Source organism: Astyanax mexicanus, chromosome 7 (genome assembly GCF_023375975.1).
Source record: "Astyanax mexicanus isolate ESR-SI-001 chromosome 7, AstMex3_surface, whole genome shotgun sequence".
In the NCBI taxonomy this organism is placed as follows: Eukaryota; Metazoa; Chordata; class Actinopteri; order Characiformes; family Acestrorhamphidae; genus Astyanax; species Astyanax mexicanus.
This window is the reverse complement of record NC_064414.1, coordinates 14,828,962-14,851,332: the sequence shown is the minus strand read 5'-3', so window position 1 is coordinate 14,851,332 and position 22,371 is coordinate 14,828,962. Positions and strand designations below refer to the sequence as shown.

Genomic DNA, 22,371 nt, shown 5'->3' with positions numbered 1-22,371 from the left:
TGTCAAAGTTTAAAACATGCCAAAACTGTTGAAGCTACTAATTAACAATGACATTTGAAGTACATGTGCCAAGTATGAGCCAAATAAGTCTTCAGTAGGCTCTACAGTGAAAAAATAACTATTTTCAATTTATTCTATTTATCGCTATTTTCCAACCTAAATGGACAGAAGACAGGAACCTTTCACCCTATCAACACACAAATTTGTACACATATATAGACTGATATTGTGATCTTGATTGCAAATTTTCAGCCAAATCGGACATGTTTTGCCTCTACAACGGCTGGAAAACTACAGCGATTTTGTAGGCCTCAAGCCTGTATTATCGCTTTTTTCAAATCTAAATTGACAGAAGTCAGGAACCTTTGACCCTATTGACACAGAAATTGACATACATATATAGACTGATATTGTGATCTTGATTGCAAATTTTGAGCCAAATCAGATATTTTTTGCCTCTAATATGGCCAAAGAGCAACAGCCATTTTGTAGGCCATAAGCCTGTATTATCGCTTTTTTCAAGCCTAAATGGACAGAAGTCAGGAACCTTTGACCCTATCAACACACAAATTTACATACATGTATATACAGACTACTTGATCATGAGTACCAATTTGGAGCCCAATCGGACTTTTCTTCTCTTTTTAATAAATAGAAACACACTGATAGGGAATGTTCTGTCTTTCTAATAGAGTGATAGATTTCCAGCAGGTTATATGTGGTCTCTTGCTGCGCTCTGGTGGTCATTTGGTGAAACAGCTACAGGTGAATTATTCTAAATTAAAGCTCTGCTGAACTTATTTAATCTTGCTTGTCTTGCTTAATTGAAGATCTTTATCCTTCTTAGTCATGCTAGTCAGCCACCTGGGTCATTCTTGTTTAGGCTCCACCCACTTAATTTTTTTAAAAAATTTGCATAATATGCAAAACCTACTTTTGAGATCTTGTCCTTGGATCCTTGACCAATCATGACATGTTTGGTGTCAAACAGTTCAGCAGAGCTTACTCCTCAATAATTATAAAAAAAATCTTTACATTTATAAACAATATGGCCGCCATATGCAAATGAGTTCTACCATGGTGCAGTAAAATCTCTTTAACACTTATAACTTTTGAATGCTTAACCTGACACTAATACCACTTCAGTCCTTTGATCATTACATGATTCTCAGATACCCTGTCAGTTTAAGTAGACATACACCCCCCCAGGGGGCGGAGCCAATGCTCGATAGCTGTTTCTCTAGAACCATACAAGCTATCAAGGTCGTCCTTGCCAATTATCATCTATGGCCCATGCACTAATGGTACACCAAATGAAAATTTGATATGGACACTTTTGTGGTCACTATTAGCCAATCACATTCCAGCAAGCTTTTAACAGGCGGAATGTTAATCAGGTCAAAACTTATATACTATATACGGGTTATTTATATGCCCTTTTTATGCCTTTTTTTTTTTCAATTTAAGAACTGAATTTGTTTCACCAAATGCCCACTAGAGTGCAGTAAGACACCACATAAAACCTGATGAACACTACAGCTCAATTTATCAATGCTTTTCAACTAGTTTACTCACACCACTCATCTAGCATTGCCATTATGGTCTTTATGGTCACGCTGGTCACCCAGCTTGGTTAGGCTGGCCATCCAGCTTGGTCATGCTGGCCATTCTCATTGGTCATTATGGTCCTCCGGGTCATTCAGCTTTGTCCTCATAGTAATGGTGGTCTTCCAGCTTGGTCATACTGGCCAACCACCTTTGCCATGCTGGTCATCCAGTTTGGTCACTATGGTCTTCCAGCTTGGTCAATATGGTCAACAAGTTTGTCATCCAGATTAATCATGCTGGTAATCTAGCTTGGTCTTCACGGTCATACTGGTCATCCTCATCCAGTTTGGCGATGCCGGTCAACCGGCAACATGTTTTAAGCCTAACTGGCCTCCAGGGGTCTCTTTGCCTGTAACGCTCGAACCCCGTAAATCGCCGCTTGCGGCTATATTTATTATTATTATTATTATTCTTATTCTTTTTCTGCCATAGAAGTGATCGGGCAGAAGAAACCGTAAGGCCTACAGGGCTGAGACTTGGTCATATGGTAGTACTTCTCACCGCTACTCAGATTCAAAAGATGAGCCAAATCGGCCTCAAGGGGGCGCTATGGCGAAGGTCAACGCGTTAGGCCTCGTAACTGCCACGCCCTGATAGCTAGAGCAAAAATTCTTGCACTATATGATTCCTTGGTTAATGGCAAATCAAAAAGGTCAATAGAACCACTAAGCTCCGCCCACTTAGATTTTTTGCTATTTAGCATAATATGTAAAACCTACTTTTGAGAACTTGTCCTAGGGTCATTGACCAATCCTGTCATATTTGGTGTCAAACAACTCAGCAGAGTCCCAACCTCAATAATTATCAAAAAAATAGTGAAATTTGTAAACAATATGGCCGCCATATGCAAATTAATCTTACCGTGGCACACCCAAATTTACTCTAACAGCTGTAACTTTTGAATGCTTAAACCTACACTAATGCCACTTCAGACCTTTGATGCCAACATGATTCTGAGGTAGCCCGTCAATCTGTGTAGACATACGCCCCCAGGGGGCGGAGCCAAAGCTAAAAATCTGTTTCTCAGGAACCGTACAAGCTATGAAGCTCTCCTTTGACATGTATCATCTATGGCCTATGTCCTAATGTTTTACAGAAGGAAAATTTGATATGCAAATTTTTGCGATCGTTATTAGCCAATCAGATTCCAGCAAGCTTTTGACATGCTAAACAATGACCAATCAGGACGATACTTATACCCTACATGTATCTCAGGGCCTTCTATCATCCATTAAAATATGGCGTTGATTGGCCTCAAGGGGGCGCTATAGCAGAAAATCAGTTATATCTAAAGGTACAAGTGGCCTAGGCTTGTTATTCTTTTTTAGTTGTATACTTTGCTGTAGCCTTTACAACTTTGTAATTACATATGTTTACCAAAAATGCAAAGATTTTCATCAGTGGCCAAAAGAGTAAAAATTGCTCTTTTCGAACTTGTCTTTAAGTCCTTAATCAATCAAAACAAATTTGGTCTTGATGCAATCTTGAGACCCTGTAGGTAAATAATTATCAAAAAAATCTTGACATTTTAACTATTTGAGGCCCATAAACCTTGATCAAACATGTACGTGAAAGCCTTTTCAGAGTTATTTGGCCAAAACTCTGTCAAAGTTTAAAACATGCCAAAACTGTTGAAGCTACTAATTAACAATGACATTTGAAGTACATGTGCCAAGTATGAGCCAAATAAGTCTTCAGTAGGCTCTACAGTGAAAAAATAACTATTTTCAATTTATTCTATTTATCGCTATTTTCCAACCTAAATGGACAGAAGACAGGAATCTTTCACCGTATCAACACACAAATTTATGCACATATATAGACTGATAATCTGATCTTGATTGCAAATTTTCAGCCAAATCGGACATGTTTTGCCTCTACAACGGCTGGAAAACTACAGCGATTTTGTAGGCCTCAAGCCTGTATTATCGCTTTTTTCAAATCTAAATGGACAGAAGTCAGGAACCTTTGATCCTATCGACACAGAAATTGACATACATATATAGACTGATATTGTGATCTTGATTACAAATTTTGAGCCAAATCAGATATTTTTTGCCTCTAATATGGCCAAAGAGCAACAACCTTTTTGTAGGCCATAAGCCTGTATTATCGCTTTTTTCAAGCCTAAATGGACAGAAGTCAGGAACCTTTGACCCTATCAACACACAAATTTACACACATATATATACAGACCACTTGATCATGAGTACCAATTTGGAGCCCAATCGGACTTTTCTTCTCTTTTTAATAAATAGAAACACACTGATAGGGAATGTTCTGACTTGCTTATAGAGTGATAGATTTCCAGCAGGTTATATGTGGTCTCTTGCTGCGCTCTGGTGGTCATTTGGTGAAACAGCTACAGGTGAATTATTCTAAATTAAAGCTCTGCTGAACTTAATTAATCTTGCTTGTCTTGCTTAATTGAACATCTTTATCCTTCTTGGTCATGCTGCTCAGCCACCTGGGTCATTCTTGTTTATGCTCCACCCACTTAATTTTTTTTTAAATTAGCATAATATGCAAAACCTACTTTTGACATCTTTCCCTTGCCTCCTTGACCAATCATGACATGTTTGGTGTCAAACAATTTAGCAGAGCTTGCTCCTCAATAATTATTTAATAAATCTTTACATTTGTAAACAATATGGCCGCCATATGCAAATGAGTTCTACCATGGTGCAGTAAAATGTCTTTAACACTTATAACTTTTGAATGCTTAACCTGACACTAATACCACTTCAGTCCTTTGATCATTACATGATTCTCAGATACCCTGTCAGTTTAAGTAGACATACACCCCCCAGGGGGCGGAGCCAATGCTCGATAGCTGTTTCTCTAGAACCATACAAGCTATTAAGGTCGTCCTTGCCAATTATCATCTATGGCCCATGCACTAATGGTACACCAAATGAAAATTTGATATGGACACTTTTGTAGTCACTATTAGCCAATCACATTCCAGCAAGCTTTTAACAGGCGTAATGTTAATCATGTCAAAACTTATATACTATATACGGGTTATTTATATGCCCTTTTTATGCCTTGTGTTTTTTCAATTTAAGAACTGAATTTGTTTCACCAAATGCCCACTAGAGTGCAGTAAGACACCACATAAAACCTGATGAACACTACAGCTCAATTTATCAATGCTTTTCAACTACTTTACTCACACCACTCATCTAGCATTGCCATTATGGTCTTTATGGTCACGCTGGTCACCCAGCTTGGTTATGCTGGCCATCCAGCTTGGTCATGCTGGCCATTCACATTGGTCATTATGGTCCTGCTGGTCATTCAGCTTTGTCCTCATAGTAATGGTGGTCTTCCAGCTTGGTCATACTGGCCAACCACCTTTGCCATGCTGGTCATCCAGTTTGGTCATTATGGTCTTCCAGCTTGGTCAATATGGTCAACAAGTTTGTCATCCAGATTAGTCATGCTGATAATCTAGCTTGGTCTTCACGGTCATGCTGGTCATCCTCATCCAGTTTGGCGATGCCGGTCAACCGGCAACATGTTTTAAGCCTAACTGGCCTCCAGGGGTCTCTTTGCCTGTAACGCTCGAACCCCGTAAATCGCCGCTTGCGGCTATATTTATTATTATTATTATTAGGGGTTCGAGCACGTAGTGCTAGAAACCCTATTGTAATTGTTCTGATTATTATTATTATTAGGGGTTCGAGCACGTAGTGCTAGAAACCCTATTGTAATTGTTCCGATTATTATTCTTATTCTTTTTCTGCCATAGAAGTGATCGGGCAGAAGAAACCGTAAGGCCTACAGGGCTGAGACTTGGTCATATGGTAGTACTTCTCACCGCTACTCAGATTCAAAAGATGAGCCCGATCGGCCTCAAGGGGGCGCTATGGCGAAGGTCAACGCGTTTGGCCTGGTAACTCCCACGACCTGATAGCTAGAGCAAAAATTCTTGCATTATATGATTCCTTGGTTAATGGCAAATCAAAAAGGTCAATAGAACCACTAAGCTCCGCCCACTTAGATTTTTTGCTATTTAGCATAATATGCAAAACCTACTTTTGAGAACTTGTCCTAGGGTCATTGACCAATCCTGTCATATTTGGTGTCAAACAACTCAGCAGAGTCCCAACCTCAATAATTATCAAAAAAATTGTGAAATTTGTAAACAATATGGCCGCCATATGCAAATTAATCTTACCGTGGCACACCCAAATTTACTCTAACAGCTGTAACTTTTGAATGCTTAAACATACACTAATGCCACTTTAGTCCTATGATGCCAACATGATTCTGAGGTAGCATGTCAGTCTGTGTAGACATACGCCCACAGGGGGCGGAGCCAAAGCTAAAAATCTGTTTCTCAGGAACCGTACAAGCTATGAAGCTCTCCTTTGGCATGTATCATCTATGGCCTATGTCCTAATGTTTTACAGAAGGAAAATTTGATATGCAAATTTTTGCGATCGTTATTAGCCAATCAGATTCCAGCAAGCTTTTGACAGACTAAACAATGACCAATCAAGACGATACTTATATCCTACATGTATCTCAGGGCCTTCTATCATCCATTAAAAGATGGCGTTGATTGGCCTCAAGGGGGCGATATAGCAGAAAATGAGTTATATCTAAAGTTACAAGTGGCCTAGGCTTGTTATTCTTTTTTAGTTGTATACTTTGCTGTAGCCTTTACAACTTTGTAATTACATGTGTTTACCAAAAATGCAAGGATTTTCATCAGTGGCCAAAAGAGTAAAAATTGCTCTTTTCGAACTTGTCTTTAAGTCCTTAATCAATCAAAACAAATTTGGTCTTGATGCAATCTTGAGACCCTGTAGGTAAATAATTATCAAAAAAATCTTGACATTTTAACTATTTGAGGCCCATAAACCTTGATCAAACATGTACGTGAAAGCCTTTTCAGAGTTATTTGGCCAAAACTCTGTCAAAGTTTAAAAGATGCCAAAACTGCTGAAGCTACTAATTAACAATGACATTTGAAGTACATGTGCCAAGTATGAGCCAAATAAGTCTTCAGTAGGCTCTACAGTGAAAAAATAACTATTTTCAATTTATTCTATTTATCGCTATTTTCCAACCTAAATGGACAGAAGACAGGAACCTTTCACCCTATCAACACACAAATTTATACACATATATAGACTGATATTGTGATCTTGATTGCAAATTTTCAGCCAAATCGGACATGTTTTGCCTCTACAACGGCTGGAAAACTACAGCGATTTTGTAGGCCTCAAGCCTGTATTATCGCTTTTTTCAAATCTAAATTGACAGAAGTCAGGAACCTTTGACCCTATTGACACAGAAATTGACATACATATATAGACTGATATTGTGATCCTGATTGCAAATTTTGAGCCAAATCAGATATTTTTTGCCTCTAATATGGCCAAAGAGCAACAGCCATTTTGTAGGCTATAAGCCTGTATTATCACTTTTTTCAAACCTAAATGGTCAGAAGTCAGGAACCTTTGACCCTATCAACACACAAATTTACATACATGTATATACAGACCACTTGATCATGAGTACCAATTTGGAGCCCAATCGGACTTTTCTTCTCTTTTTAATAAATAGAAACACACTGATAGGGAATGTTCTGTCTTTCTGATAGAGTGATAGATTTCCAGCAGGTTATATGTGGTCTCTTGCTGCGCTCTGGTGGTCATTTGGTGAAACAGCTACAGGTGAATTATTCTAAATTAAAGCTCTGCTGAACTTATTCAATCTTGCTTGTCTTGCTTAATTGAACATATTTATCCTTCTTGTTCATGCTGGTCAGCCGCCTGGGTCATTCTTGTTTATGCTCCACCCACTTAATTTTTTTTAAAATTTGCATAATATGCAAAACCTACTTTTGAGATCTTGTCCTTGGATCCTTGACCAATCATGACATGTTTAGTGTCAAACAGTTCAGCAGAGCTTACTCCTCAATAATTATTAAAAAAATCTTTACATTTATAAACAATATGGCCGCCATATGCAAATGAGTTCTACCATGGTGCAATAAAATGTCTTTAACACTTATAACTTTTGAATGCTTAACCTGACACTAATACCACTTCAGTCCTTTGATCATTACATGATTCTCAGATACCCTGTCAGTTCAAGTAGACATACACCCCCCCAGGGGGCGGGGCCAATGTTCGATAGCTGTTTCTCTAGAACCATACAAGCTATCAAGGTCATCCTAGCCAGTTATCATCTATGGCCCATGCACTAATGGTACACCAAATGAAAATTTGATATGGACACTTTTGTGGTCACTATTAGCCAATCACATTCCAGCAAGCTTTTAACAGGCGGAATGTTAATCAGGTCAAAACTTATATACTATATACGGGTTATTTATATGCCCTTTTTATGCCTTGTGTTTTTTCAATTTAAGAACTGAATTTGTTTCACCAAATGCCCACTAGAGTGCAGTAAGACACCACATAAAACCTGATGAACACTACAGCTCAATTTATCAATGCTTTTCAACTAGTTTACTCACACCACTCATCTAGCATTGCCATTATGGTCTTTATGGTCACGCTGGTCACCCAGCTTGGTTATGCTGGCCATCCAGCTTGGTCATGCTGGCCATTCACATTGGTCATTATGGTCCTGCTGGTCATTCAGCTTTGTCCTCATAGTAATGGTGGTCTTCCAGCTTGGTCATACTGGCCAACCACCTTTGCCATGCTGGTCATCCAGTTTGGTCATTATGGTCAACAAGTTTGTCATCCAGATTAGTCATGCTGGTAATCTAGCTTGGTCTTCACGGTCATGCTGGTCATCCTCATCCAGTTTGGCGATGCCGGTCAACCGGCAACATGTTTTAAGCCTAACTGGCCTCCAGGGGTCTCTTTGCCTGTAACGCTCGAACCCCGTAAATCGCCGCTTGCGGCTATATTTATTATTAGGGGTTCGAGCACGTAGTGCTAGAAACCCTATTGTAATTGTTCTGATTATTAGGGGTTCGAGCACGTAGTGCTAGAAACCCTATTGTAATTGTTCTGATTATTATTATTATTATTATTAGGGGTTCGAGCACGTAGTGCTAGAAACCCTATTGTAATTGTTCTGATTATTATTCTTATTCTTTTTCTGCCATAGAAGTGATTGGGCAGAAGAAACCGTAAGGCCTACAGGGCTGAGACTTGGTCATATGGTAGTACTTCTCACCGCTACTCAGATTCAAAAGATGAGCCCGATCGGCCTCAAGGGGGCGCTATGGCGAAGGTCAACGCGTTTGGCCCCGTAACTCCTACGCCCTGATAGCTAGAGCAAAAATTCTTGCATTATATGATTCCTTGGTTAATGGCAAATCAAAAAGGTCAATAGAACCACTAAGCTCCGCCCACTTAGATTTTTTGCTATTTAGCATAATATGCAAAACCTACTTTTGAGAACTTGTCCTAAACTCATTGACCAATCCTGACATGTTTGGTGTCAAACAACTCAGCAGAGTCCCATCCTCAATAATTATTAAAAAAATCTTGAAATTTGCAAAAAGTATGGCCGCCATATGCAAATTAATCTTACCGTGGCACACCCAAATTTACTTTAACAGCTGTAACTTTTGAATGCTTAAACCGACACTAATGCCACTTTAGACCTATGATGCCAACATGATTCTGAGGTAGCATTTCAATCTGTGTAGACATACGCCCCCAGGGGGCGGAGCCAAAGCTAAAAATCTGTTTCTCAGGAACCGTACAAGCTATGAAGCTCTCCTTTGACATGTATCATCTATGGCCTATGTCCTAATGTTTTACAGAAGGAAAATGTGATATGCAAATTTTTGCGATCGTTATTAGCCAATCAGATTCCAGCAAGCTTTTGACATGCTAAACAATGACCAATCAGGACGATACTTATACCCTACATGTATCTCAGGGCCTTCTATCATCCATTAAAATATGGCGTTGATTGGCCTCAAGGGGGCGCTATAGCAGAAAATCAGTTATATCTAAAGGTACAAGTGGCCTAGGCTTGTTATTCTTTTTTCGTTGTATACTTTGCTGTAGCCTTTACAACTTTGTAATTACATGTGTTTACCAAAAATGCAAAGATTTTCATCAGTGGCCAAAAGAGTAAAAATTGCTCTTTTCGAACTTGTCTTTAAGTGCTTAATCAATCAAAACAAATTTGGTCTTGATGCAATCTTGAGACCCTGTAGGTAAATAATTATCAAAAAAATCTTGAAATTTTAACTACTTGAGGCCCATAAACCTTGAAGAAACATGTACGTGAAAGCCTTTTCAGAGTGATTTGGCCAAAACTCTGTCAAAGTTTTAAACAGGTCAAAACTGTTGAAGCTACTAATTAACAATGACATTTCAAGCACATTTGCCAAGTATGAGCCAAATAAGTCTTAAGTAGGCTCTACAGTGACAAATTAACTATTTTCAATTTATTCTATTTATCGCTATTTTCCAACCTAAATGGACAGAAGACAGGAACCTTTGACCCTATCAACACACAAATTTATACACATATATAGACTGACAATCTGATCTTGATTGCAAATTTTCAGCCACATCGGACATGTTTTCCCTCTACAACGGCTGGAAAACTACAGCGATTTTGTAGGCCTCAAGCCTGTTTTAACGCTTTTTTCAAACCTAAATGGACAGAAGTCAGGAACCTTTGACCCTATCAACACAGAAATTGACATACATATATAGACTGATATTGTGATCTTGATTGCGAATTTTGAGCCAAATCAGATATTTTTTGCCTCTAATATGGCCAAAGAGCAACAGCCATTTTGTAGGCCATAAGCCTGTATTATCGCTTTTTTCAAGCCTAAATGAACAGAAGTCAGGAACCTTTGACCCTATCAACACACAAATTTACACACATATATATACAGACCACTTGATCATGAGTACCAATTTGGAGCCCAATCGGACTATTCCTCTCTTTGTAATAAATAGAAACACACTGATAGGAAATGTTCTGTCTTACTTATAGAGTGATAGATTTCCAGCAGGTTATATGTGGTCTCTTGCTGCGCTCTGGTGGTCATTTGGTGAAACAGCTACAGGTGAATTATTCTAAATTAAAGCTCTGCTGAACTTCTTGCTTAATTGAAGATCTTTATCCTTCTTGGTCATGCTACTCAGCCACCTGGGTCATTCTTGTTTATGTTCCACCCACTTAATTTTTTTTTTATTTGCATAATATGCAAAACTTACTTTTGAGATCTTGTCCTTGGCTCCTTGACCAATCATGACATGTTTGGTATCAAACAGTTCAGCAGAGCTTACTCCTCAATAATTATTTAAAAAATCTTTACATTTATAAACAATATGGCCGCCATATGCAAATGAGTTCTACCATGGTGCAGTAAAATGTCTTTAACACTTATAACTTTTGAATGCTTAACCTGACACTAATACTACTTCAGTCCCTAGATCATTACATGATTCTCAGATACCCTGTCAGTTTAAGTAGACATACACCCCCCCCAGGGGGCAGAGCCAATGCTCGATAGCTGTTTCTCTAGAACCATACAAGCTATCAAGGTCGTCCTTGCCAATTATCATCTATGGCCCATGCACTAATGGTACACCAAATGAAAATTTGATATGGACACTTTTGTGGTCACTATTAGCCAATCACATTCCAGCAAGCTTTTGACAGGCTGAATGTCAATCAGGTCAAAACTTATGTACTATTATTGATATTATTGGTTATTAATATGTGCCCTTGTCATGCCTCACTGCTAGGCTCTCCGAATGCCCACTAGAGTGCAGCAAGAGACCACATAAAACCTGCTGAACACTACAGCTCAATTTATCAATGCATTTCAGCTAGTTTACTCACACCACTCATCTAGCATTGTCATTATGGTCTTTATGGTCACGCTGGTCACCTAGCTTGGTTATGTTGCCCATCCAGCTAGGTCATTCTGGTCATTCACATTGGTCATTATGGTCCTGCTGGTCATTCAGCTTTGTCATCATAGCAATGCTGGTCATCCAGCTTGGTCATACTGGCCAAACACCTTTGCCATGCTGGTCAGCCAGTTTGGTGATGCCAGTCAACCAGCAACATGTTTTAAGCCTAACTGGCCTCCAGGGGCCTCTTTGTCTGTAACGCTCGAACCCCGTAAATCGCCGCTTGCGGCTATATTTAGGGGTTCGAGCACGTAGTGCTAGAAACCCTATTGTAATTGTTCTGATTATTAGGGGTTCGAGCACGTAGTGCTAGAAACCCTATTGTAATTGTTCCGATTATTATTATAGTTCTTATTCTTTTTCTGCCATAGAAGTGATCGGGCAGAAGAAACCGTAAGGCCTACAGGGCTGAGACTTGGTCATATGGTAGTACTTCTCACCGCTACTCAGATTCAAAAGATGAGCCAAATCGGCCTCAAGGGGGCGCTATGGCGAAGGTCAACGCGTTAGGCCTCGTAACTGCCACGCCCTGATAGCTAGAGCAAAAATTCTTGAATTATATGATTCCTTGGTTAATGGCAAATCAAAAAGGTCAATAGAACCACTAAGCTCCGCCCACTTAGATTTTTTGCTATTTAGCATAATATGCAAAACCTACTTTTGAGAACTTGTCCTAGGGTCATTGACCAATCCTGTCATATTTGGTGTCAAACAACTCAGCAGAGTCCCAACCTCAATAATTATCAAAAAAATTGTGAAATTTGTAAACAATATGGCCGCCATATGCAAATTAATCTTACCGTGGCACACCCAAATTTACTCTAACAGCTGTAACTTTTGAATGCTTAAACCGACACTAATGCCACTTTACAACTTTGATGCCAACATGATTCTGAGGTAGCTCGTCAATCTGTGTAGACATACGCCCCCAGGGGGCGGAGCCAAAGCTAAAAATCTGTTTCTCAGGAACCGTACAAGCTATGAAGCTCTCCTTTGGCAAGTATCATCTATGGCCTATGTCCTAATGTTTTACAGAAGGAAAATTTGATATGCAAATTTTTGCGATCGTTATTAGCCAATCAGATTCCAGCAAGCTTTTGACAGGCTAAACAATGACCAATCAGGACGATACTTATACCCTACATGTATCTCAGGGCCTTCTATCATCCATTAAAATATGGCGTTGATTGGCCTCAAGGGGGCGCTATAGCAGAAAATCAGTTATATCTAAAGGTACAAGTGGCCTAGGCTTGTTATTCTTTTTTATTTGTATACTTTGCTGTAGCCTTTACAACTTTGTAATTACATGTGTTTACCAAAAATGCAAAGATTTTCATCAGTTGGCAAAAGAGTAAAAATTGCTCTTTTCGAACTTGTCTTTAAGTCCTTAATCAATCAAAACAAATTTGATCTTGATGCAATCTTGAGACCCTGTAGGTAAATAATTATCAAAAAAATCTTGACATTTTAACTATTTGAGGCCCATAAACCTTGATCAAACATGTACGTGAAAGCCTTTTCAGAGTTATTTGGCCAAAACTCTGTCAAAGTTTAAAACATGCCAAAACTGTTGAAGCTACTAATTAACAATGACATTTGAAGTACATGTGCCAAGTATGAGCCAAATAAGTCTTCAGTAGGCTCTACAGTGAAAAAATAAATATTTTCAATTTATTCTATTTATCGCTATTTTCCAACCTAAATGGACAGAAGACAGGAACCTTTCACCGTATCAACACACAAATTTATACACATATATAGACTGATAATCTGATCTTGATGGCAAATTTTCAGCCAAATCGGACATGTTTTGCCTCTACAACGGCTGGAAAACTACGGCGATTTTGTAGGCCTCAAGCCTGTATTATCGCTTTTTTCAAATCTAAATGGACAGAAGTCAGGAACCTTTGATCCTATCGACACAGAAATTGACATACATATATAGACTGATATTGTGATCTTGATTGCAAATTTTGAGCCAAATCAGATATTTTTTGCCTCTAATATGGCCAAAGAGCAACAGCCATTTTGTAGGCCATAAGCCTGTATTATCGCTTTTTTCAAACCTAAATGGTCAGAAGTCAGGAACCTTTGACCCTATCAACACACAAATTTACATACATGTATATACAGACCACTTGATCATGATTGCAAATTTTGAGTCAAATCAGATATTTTCTGCCTCTAATATGGCCAAAGAGCAACAGCCATTTTGTAGGCCATAAGCCTGTATTATCACTTTTTTCAAACCTAAATGGTCAGAAGTCAGGAACCTTTGACCCTATCAACACACAAATTTACATACATGTATATACAGACCACTTGATCATGAGTACCAATTTGGAGCCCAATCGGACTTTTCTTCTCTTTTTAATAAATAGAAACACACTGATAGGGAATGTTCTGTCTTTCTGAAAGAGTGATAGATTTCCAGCAGGTTATATGTGGTCTCTTGCTGCGCTCTGGTGGTCATTTGGTGAAACAGCTACAGGTGAATTATTCTAAATTAAAGCTCTGCTGAACTTATTCAATCTTGCTTGTCTTGCTTAATTGAACATATTTATCCTTCTTGTTCATGATGGTCAGCCACCTGGGTCATTCTTGTTTATGCTCCACCCACTTAATTTTTTTTTAAATTTGCATAATATGCAAAACCTACTTTTGAGATCTTGTCCTTGGATCCTTGACCAATCATGACATGTTTGGTGTCAAACAGTTCAGCAGAGCTTACTCCTCAATAATTATTAAAAAAATCTTTACATTTATAAACAATATGGCCGCCATATGCAAATGAGTTCTACCATGGTGCAGTAAAATGTCTTTAACACTTATAACTTTGGAATGCTTAACCTGACACTAATACCACTTCAGTCCTTTGATCATTACATGATTCTCAGATACCCTGTCAGTTTAAGTAGACATACACCCCCAGGGGGCGGGGCCAATGCTCGATAGCTGTTTCTCTAGAACCATACAAGCTATCAAGGTCATCCTAGCCAATGATCATCTATGGCCCATGCACTAATGGTACACCAAATGAAAATTTGATATGGACACTTTTGTGGTCACTATTAGCCAATCACATTCCAGCAAGCTTTTAACAAGCGGAATGTTAATCAGGTCAAAACTTATATACTATATACGGGTTATTTATATGCCCTTTTTATGCCTTGTGTTTTTTCAATTTAAGAACTGAATTTGTTTCACCAAATGCCCACTAGAGTGCAGTAAGACACCACATAAAACCTGATGAACACTACAGCTCAATTTATCAATGCTTTTCAACTAGTTTACTCACACCACTCATCTAGCATTGCCATTATGGTCTTTATGGTCACGCTGGTCACCCAGCTTGGTTATGCTGGCCATCCAACTTGGTCATGCTGGCCATTCACATTGGTCATTATGGTCCTGCTGGTCATTCAGCTTTGTCCTCATAGTAATGGTGGTCTTCCAGCTTGGTCATACTGGCCAACCACCTTTGCCATGCTGGTCATCCAGTTTGGTCATTATGGTCTTCCAGCTTGGTCAATATGGTCAACAAGTTTGTCATCCAGATTAGTCATGCTGGTAATCTAGCTTGGTCTTCACGGTCATGCTGGTCATCCTCATCCAGTTTGGCGATGCCGGTCAACCGGCAACATGTTTTAAGCCTAACTGGCCTCCAGGGGCATCTTTGCCTGTGACGCTCGAACCCCGTAAATCGCCGCTTGCGGCTATATTTATTCTTATTCTTTTTCTGCCATAGAAGTGATTGGGCAGAAGAAACCGTAAGGCCTACAGGGCTGAGACTTGGTCATATGGTAGTACTTCTCACCGCTACTCAGATTCAAAAGATGAGCCCGATCGGCCTCAAGGGGGCGCTATGGCGAAGGTCAACGCGTTTGGCCCCGTAACTCCTACGCCCTGATAGCTAGAGCAAAAATTCTTGCATTATATGATTCCTTGGTTAATGTCAAATCAAAAAGGTCAATAGAACCACTAAGCTCCGCCCACTTAGATTTTTTGCTATTTAGCATAATATGCAAAACCTACTTTTGAGAACTTGTCCTAAACTCATTGACCAATCCTGACATGTTTGGTGTCAAACAACTCAGCAGAGTCCCATCCTCAATAATTATTAAAAAAATCTTGAAATTTGCAAAAAGTATGGCCGCCATATGCAAATTAATCTTACCGTGGCACACCCAAATTTACTTTAACAGCTGTAACTTTTGAATGCTTAAACCGACACTAATGCCACTTTAGAACTATGATGCCAACATGATTCTGAGGTAGCATGTCAATCTGTGTAGACATACGCCCCCAGGGGGCGGAGCCAAAGCTAAAAATCTGTTTCTCAGGAAGCGTACAAGCTATGAAGCTCTCCTTTGGCATGTATCATCTATGTCAGGGGTGTCAAACTCATTTTGGCCGAGGGCCACATTGGCATATTGGCTGTCCTCCGAGGGCCAGATGTAACTTATAAATGTAATAAAATGTAACCAAATGTAATATATGTAAATGAATGTAATTACTCCTTAATGTTAAATAACTCAATATATTATTTATTCAATCAAATATTACAGTTGCATGGAAAAAATGTTTGCTTGTTGCTCTATTAACATAAATCCTTTTAATTTGTCATGTCATGAAATCCAAAAACTCCATCAATCAAGAACCAAACTATTCAAGTGAATAGAAATGACATCAAGTTATATTAACTTTGAAATTATTAACTGAAATAAGGCTTAATAAATATAAAATCAAAAATTGTGAGCTGTTAAGAACATAGCATTTCCTCAGATTTAGCAGTTCCTCATCCAACCACTAGTGGGAGCTGCAGCAGCAGCACCACAAGTCCGCAGTCTTTACTGAGTCAGAGCTACAGCCCAGCCACGGGCTACAGGGCTCAGCTCAGCCAGTCTGGAGCGTTTTTAAAATTTTTAAGTTCTTCGGTGTATGAAATAAAGATTTTTGTAACCGAATAATACAGCTCTCTACAGTTCATCTTTCAGCCCAATCAGCTAACAGCAGCCGTTTAGAGCATGAGTCACTGCTGGGATTACATTATAAACAGGTCAGTTAGCGCGCTGCTAACCTCAGGATGTTTATAACTACGGAGTTTAGTGGACACACCACGGCTGCAAGGTTAGACTGTTGAAGGCTACTGAAGACTATTAAAGGCTATTGGAGGTTACTGAAAGGGTTATTGAGGGCAGAAATCAGTAAAGGCTGGTTAGATAAGTGATTCACGTCCTCGTACTTTGCTGCGGTGAAACTGTGACTAGCGCTGTCACAGTGATGTTTATTAACGTCATTAAAACAGATTGTCAGCTATTGTCTTATGAATATTTACACATAACTTATATCTCTCCTAAAAAGCGTTTATTTTGGTCAGTAACACTCTTCGTAACACAAAAGGCATACCGGTCTTTCGCCTTGAAGCACAGCCGTCCGTCTGCATCAACTTCTCTTTTTCTGGACATTATGGGATAAACATTTATATGTCTCAATTCCACCCGCGAAGTTACACCTTCCCTCCGGCAGGGTTTCCACATCAATGACTACACTGCCGTGTAGTGGCAGTAAGCCGTAACTTTGCGGGTAATACAATCGACAAGCATTGTGGGAAATGTATTTTTTGGTCAAAGAACGCTTCTGACTTATTTATTATAGACACTAAGATCTTACAAGCTCTCGCGGGCCACATAAAAAGACGTGGCGGGCCACATTTGGCCCGCGGGCCTTGTGTTTGACACATGTGATCTATGTCCTATGTCCTAATGTTTTACAGAAGGAAAATTTGATATGCAAATTTTTGCAATCGTTATTAGCCAATCAGTTTCCAGCAAGCTTTTGACAGGCTAAACAATGACCAATCAGGACGATACTTATACCCTACATGTATCTCAGGGCCTTCTATCATCCATTAAAATATGGCGTTGATTGGCCTCAAGGGGGCGCTATAGCAGAAAATCAGTTATATCTAAAGGTACAAGTGGCCTAAGCTTGTTATTCTTTTTTATTTGTATACATTGCTGTAGCCTTTACAACTTTGTAATTACATGTGTTTACCAAAAATGCAAAGATTTTCATCAGTGGCCAAAAGAGTAAAAATTGCTCTTTTCGAACTTGTCTTTAAGTCCTTAATCAATCAAAACAAATTTGGTCTTGATGCAATCTTGAGACCCTGTAGTTAAATAATTATCAAACAAATCTTGACATTTTAACTATTTGAGGCCCATAAACCTTGATCAAACATGTACGTGAAAGCCTTTTCAGAGTTATTTGGCCAAAACTCTGTCAAAGTTTAAAACATGCCAAAACTGTTGAAGCTACTAATTAACAATGACATTTGAAGCACATGTGCCAAGTATGAGCCAAATAAGTCGTCAGTAGGCTCTACAGTGAAAAAATAACTATTTTCAATTTATTCTATTTATCACTATTTTCCAACCTAAATGGACAGAAGACAGGAACCTTTCACCCTATCAACACACAAATTTAGACACATATATAGACTGATAATCTAATCTTGATTGCAAATTTTCAGCCAAATCGGACATGTTTTCCCTCTACAACGGCTGGAAAACTACAGCGATTTTTTAGGCCTCAAGCCTGTATTATCGCTTTTTTCAAATCTAAATGGACAGAAGTCAGGAACCTTTGACCCTATTGACACAGAAATTGACATACATATATAGACTGATATTGTGATCCTGATTGCAGATATTTTTTGCCTCTAATATGGCCAAAGAGCAACAGCCATTTTGTAGGCCATAAGCCTGTATTATCACTTTATTCAAACCTAAATGGTCAGAAGTCAGGAACCTTTGACCCTATCAACACACAAATTTACACACATATTTAAGCAGACCACTTGATCATGTCTACCAATTTGGAGCCCAATCAGACTTTTCTTCTCTTTATAATAAATAGAAACACACTGATAGGGAATGTTCTGTCTTACTTATAGAGTGATAGATTTCCAGCAGGTTATATGTGGTCTCTTGCTGCGCTCTGGTGGTCATTTGGTGAAACAGCTACAGGTGAATTATTCTAAATTAAAGCTCTGCTGAACTTATTTAATCTTTTTTGTCTTGCTTAATTGAACATATTTATCCTTCTTGGTCATGCTGCTCAGCCACCTGGGTCATTCTTATTTATGCTTCACCCACTTTTTTTTTATTTTATTTGCATAATATGCAAAACCTACTTTTGAGATCTTGTCTTTGCCTCCTTGACCAATCATGACATGTTTGGTGTCAAACAGTTCAGCAGAGCTTACTCCTCAATAATTATTAAAAAAAATCTTTACATTTATAAACAATATGGCTGCCATATGCAAATTAGTTTTACCATGGTGCAGTAAAATGTCTTCTAACACTTATAACTTTTGAATGCTTAACCTGACACTAATACCACTTCAGTCCTTTGATCATTACATGATTCTCAGATACCCTGTGAGTTTAAGTAGACATACACCCCCAGGGGGCAGAGCCAATGCTCGATAGCTGTTTCTCTACAACCATACAAGCTATCAAGGTCATCCTTGCCAATTATCATCTATGGCCCATGCACTAATGGTACACCAAATTAAAATTTTATATGGACACTTTTGTGGTCACTATTAGCCAATCACATTCCAGCAAGCTGTTGACAGGCAGAATGTTTATCAGGTCAAAACTTATACACTATATATGGGTTATTTATATGCCCTTTTTATGCCTTGTGTTTTTTTAATTTAAGAACTGAAGTTGTTTCACCAAATGCCCACTAGAGTGCAGCAAGACACCACATAAAACCTGATGAACACTACAGCTCAATTTATCAATGCTTTTCAACTAGTTTACTCACACCACTCATCTAGCATTGTTATTATGGTCTTTATGGTCACGCTGGTTACCCAGCTTGGTTATCCAGTTTGGTGATGACGGTCAACCAGCAACAGGTTTTAAGCCTAACTGGCCTCCAGGGGCCTCTTTGCCTGTGACGCTCGAACCCCGTAAATCGCCGCTTGCGGCTATATTTATTCTTATTCTTTTTCTGCCATAGAAGTGATTGGGCAGAAGAAACCGTAAGGCCTACAGGGCTGAGACTTGGTCATATGGTAGTACTTCTCACCGCTACCCAGATTCAAAAGATGAGCCCGATCGGCCTCAAGGGGGCGCTATGGCGAAGGTCAACGCGTTTGGCCTCGTAACTCCCACGCCCTGATAGCTAGAGCAAAAATTCTTGCATTATATGATTCCTTGGTTAATGGCAAATCAAAAAGGTCAATAGAACCACTAAGCTCCGCCCACTTAGATTTTTTGCTATTTAGCATAATATGCAAAACCTACTTTTGAGAACTTGTCCTAGGGTCATTGACCAATCCTGCCATATTTGGTGTCAAACAACTCAGCAGAGTCCCAACCTTAATAATTATCGAAAAAATTGTGAAATTTGTAAACAATATGGCCGCCATATGCAAATTAATCTTACCGTAGCACACCCAAATTTACTCTAACAGCTGTAACTTTTGAATGCTTAAACCTACACTAATGCCACTTTAGACCTTTGATGCCAACATGATTCTGAGGTAGCGTGTCAATCTGTGTAGACATACGCCCCCAGGGGGCGGAGCCAACGCTAAAAATCTGTTTCTCAGGAAGCGTACAAGCTATGAAGCTCTCCTTTGGCATGTATCATCTATGGCCTATGTCCTAATGTTTTACAGAAGGAAAATTTGATATGCAAATGTTTGCGATCGTTATTAGCCAATCAGATTCCAGCAAGCTTTTGACAGGCTAAACAATGACCAATCAGGACGATACTTATACCCTACATGTATCTCAGGGCCTTCTATCATCCATTAAAATATAGCGTTGATTGGCCTCAAGGGGGCGCTATAGCAGAAAATCAGTTATATCTAAAGGTACAAGTGGCCTAGGCTTGTTATTCTTTTTTAATTGTATACTTTGCTGTAGCCTTTACAACTTTACTAATTACATGTGTTTACCAAAAATGCAAAGATTTTCATCAGTGGCCAAAAGAGTAAAAATTGCTCTTTTTGAACTTGTCTTTAAGTCCTTAATCAATCAAAACAAATTTGGTCTTGATGCAATCTTGAGACCCTGTAGGTAAATAATTATCAAAAAAATCTTGACATTTTAACTATTTGAGGCCCATAAACCTTGATCAAACATGTACGTGAAAGCCTTTTCAGAGTTATTTGGCCAAAACTCTGTCAAAGTTTAAAACATGCCAAAACTGTTGAAGCTACTAATTAACAATGACATTTGAAGTACATGTGCCAAGTATGAGCCAAATAAGTCTTCAGTAGGCTCTACAGTGAAAAAATAACTATTTTTGATTTATTCTATTTATCGCTATTTTCCAACCTAAAAGGACAGAAGACTGGAACCTTTCACCCTATCAACACACAAATTTATACACATATATAGACTGATAATCTGATCTTGATTGCAAATTTTCAGCCAAATCGGACATGTTTTGCCTCTACAACGGCTGGAAAACTACAGCGATTTTGTAGGCCTCAAGCCTGTATTATCGCTTTTTTCAAATCTAAATGGACAGAAGTCAGGAACCTTTGACCCTATTGACACAGAAATTGACATACATATATAGACTGATATTGTGATCTTGATTGCAAATTTTGAGCCAAATCAGATATTTTTTGCCTCTAATATGGCCAAAGAGCAACAGCCATTTTGTAGGCCATAAGCCTGTATTATCACTTTTTTCAAACCTAAATGGTCAGAAGTCAGGAACCTTTGACCCTATCAACACACAAATTTACATACATGTATATACAGACCAATTGATCATGAATACCAATTTGGAGCCCAATCGGACTTTTCTTCTCTTTTTAATAAATAGAAATACACTGATAGGGAATGTTCTGTCTTTCTGATAGAGTGATAGATTTCCAGCAGGTTATATGTGGTCTCTTGCTGCGCTCTGGTGGTCATTTGGTGAAACAGCTACAGGTGAATTATTCTAAATTAAAGCTCTGCTGAACTTATTCAATCTTGCTTGTCTTGCTTAATTGAACATATTTATCCTTCTTGTTCATGATGGTCAGCCGCCTGGGTCATTCTTGTTTATGCTCCACCCACTTAATTTTTTTTTAAATTTGCATAATATGCAAAACCTACTTTTGAGATCTTGTCCTTGGATCCTTGACCAATCATGACATGTTTGGTGTCAAATAGTTCAGCAGAGCTTACTCCTCAATAATTATTAAAAAAATCTTTACATTTATAAACAATATGGCCGCCATATGCAAATGAGTTCTACCATGGTGCAGTAAAATGTCTTTAACACTTATAACTTTTGAATGCTTAACCTGACACTAATACCACTTCAGTCCTTTGATCATTACATGATTCTCAGATACCCTGTCAGTTTAAGTAGACATACACCCCCAGGGGGCGGGGCCAATGCTCGATAGCTGTTTCTCTAGAACCATACAAGCTATCAAGGTCATCCTAGCCAATTATCATCTATGGCCCATGCACTAATGGTACACCAAATGAAAATTTGATATGGACACTTTTGTGGTCACTATTAGCCAATCACATTCCAGCAAGCTTTTAACAGGTGGAATGTTAATCAGGTCAAAACTTATATACTATATACGGTTTATTTATATGCCCTTTTTATGCCTTGTGTTTTTTCAATTTAAGAACTGAATTTGTTTCACCAAATGCCCACTAGAGTGCAGTAAGACACCACATAAAACCTGATGAACACTACAGCTCAATTTATCAATGCTTTTCAACTAGTTTACTCACACCACTCATCTAGCATTGCCATTATGGTCTTTATGGTCACGCTGGTCACCCAGCTTGGTTATGCTGGCCATCCAGCTTGGTCATGC

General features: G+C 38.8%; 1 long non-coding RNA gene across 1 annotated transcript; it reads right to left on the bottom strand.

The window, feature by feature from the left end:
* Positions 1-9,778: 9,778 nt before the first annotated feature.
* On the bottom strand, positions 9,779-21,000 carry LOC125802937 (uncharacterized). Its single transcript, XR_007439975.1, has 3 exons — positions 20,893-21,000; positions 17,736-17,966; positions 9,779-9,831 (listed from the first exon to the last, which is right to left on the bottom strand). It is a non-coding gene; the product is annotated as an uncharacterized LOC125802937 (long non-coding RNA).
* Between the last annotated feature and the right edge of the window lie 1,371 nt (positions 21,001-22,371).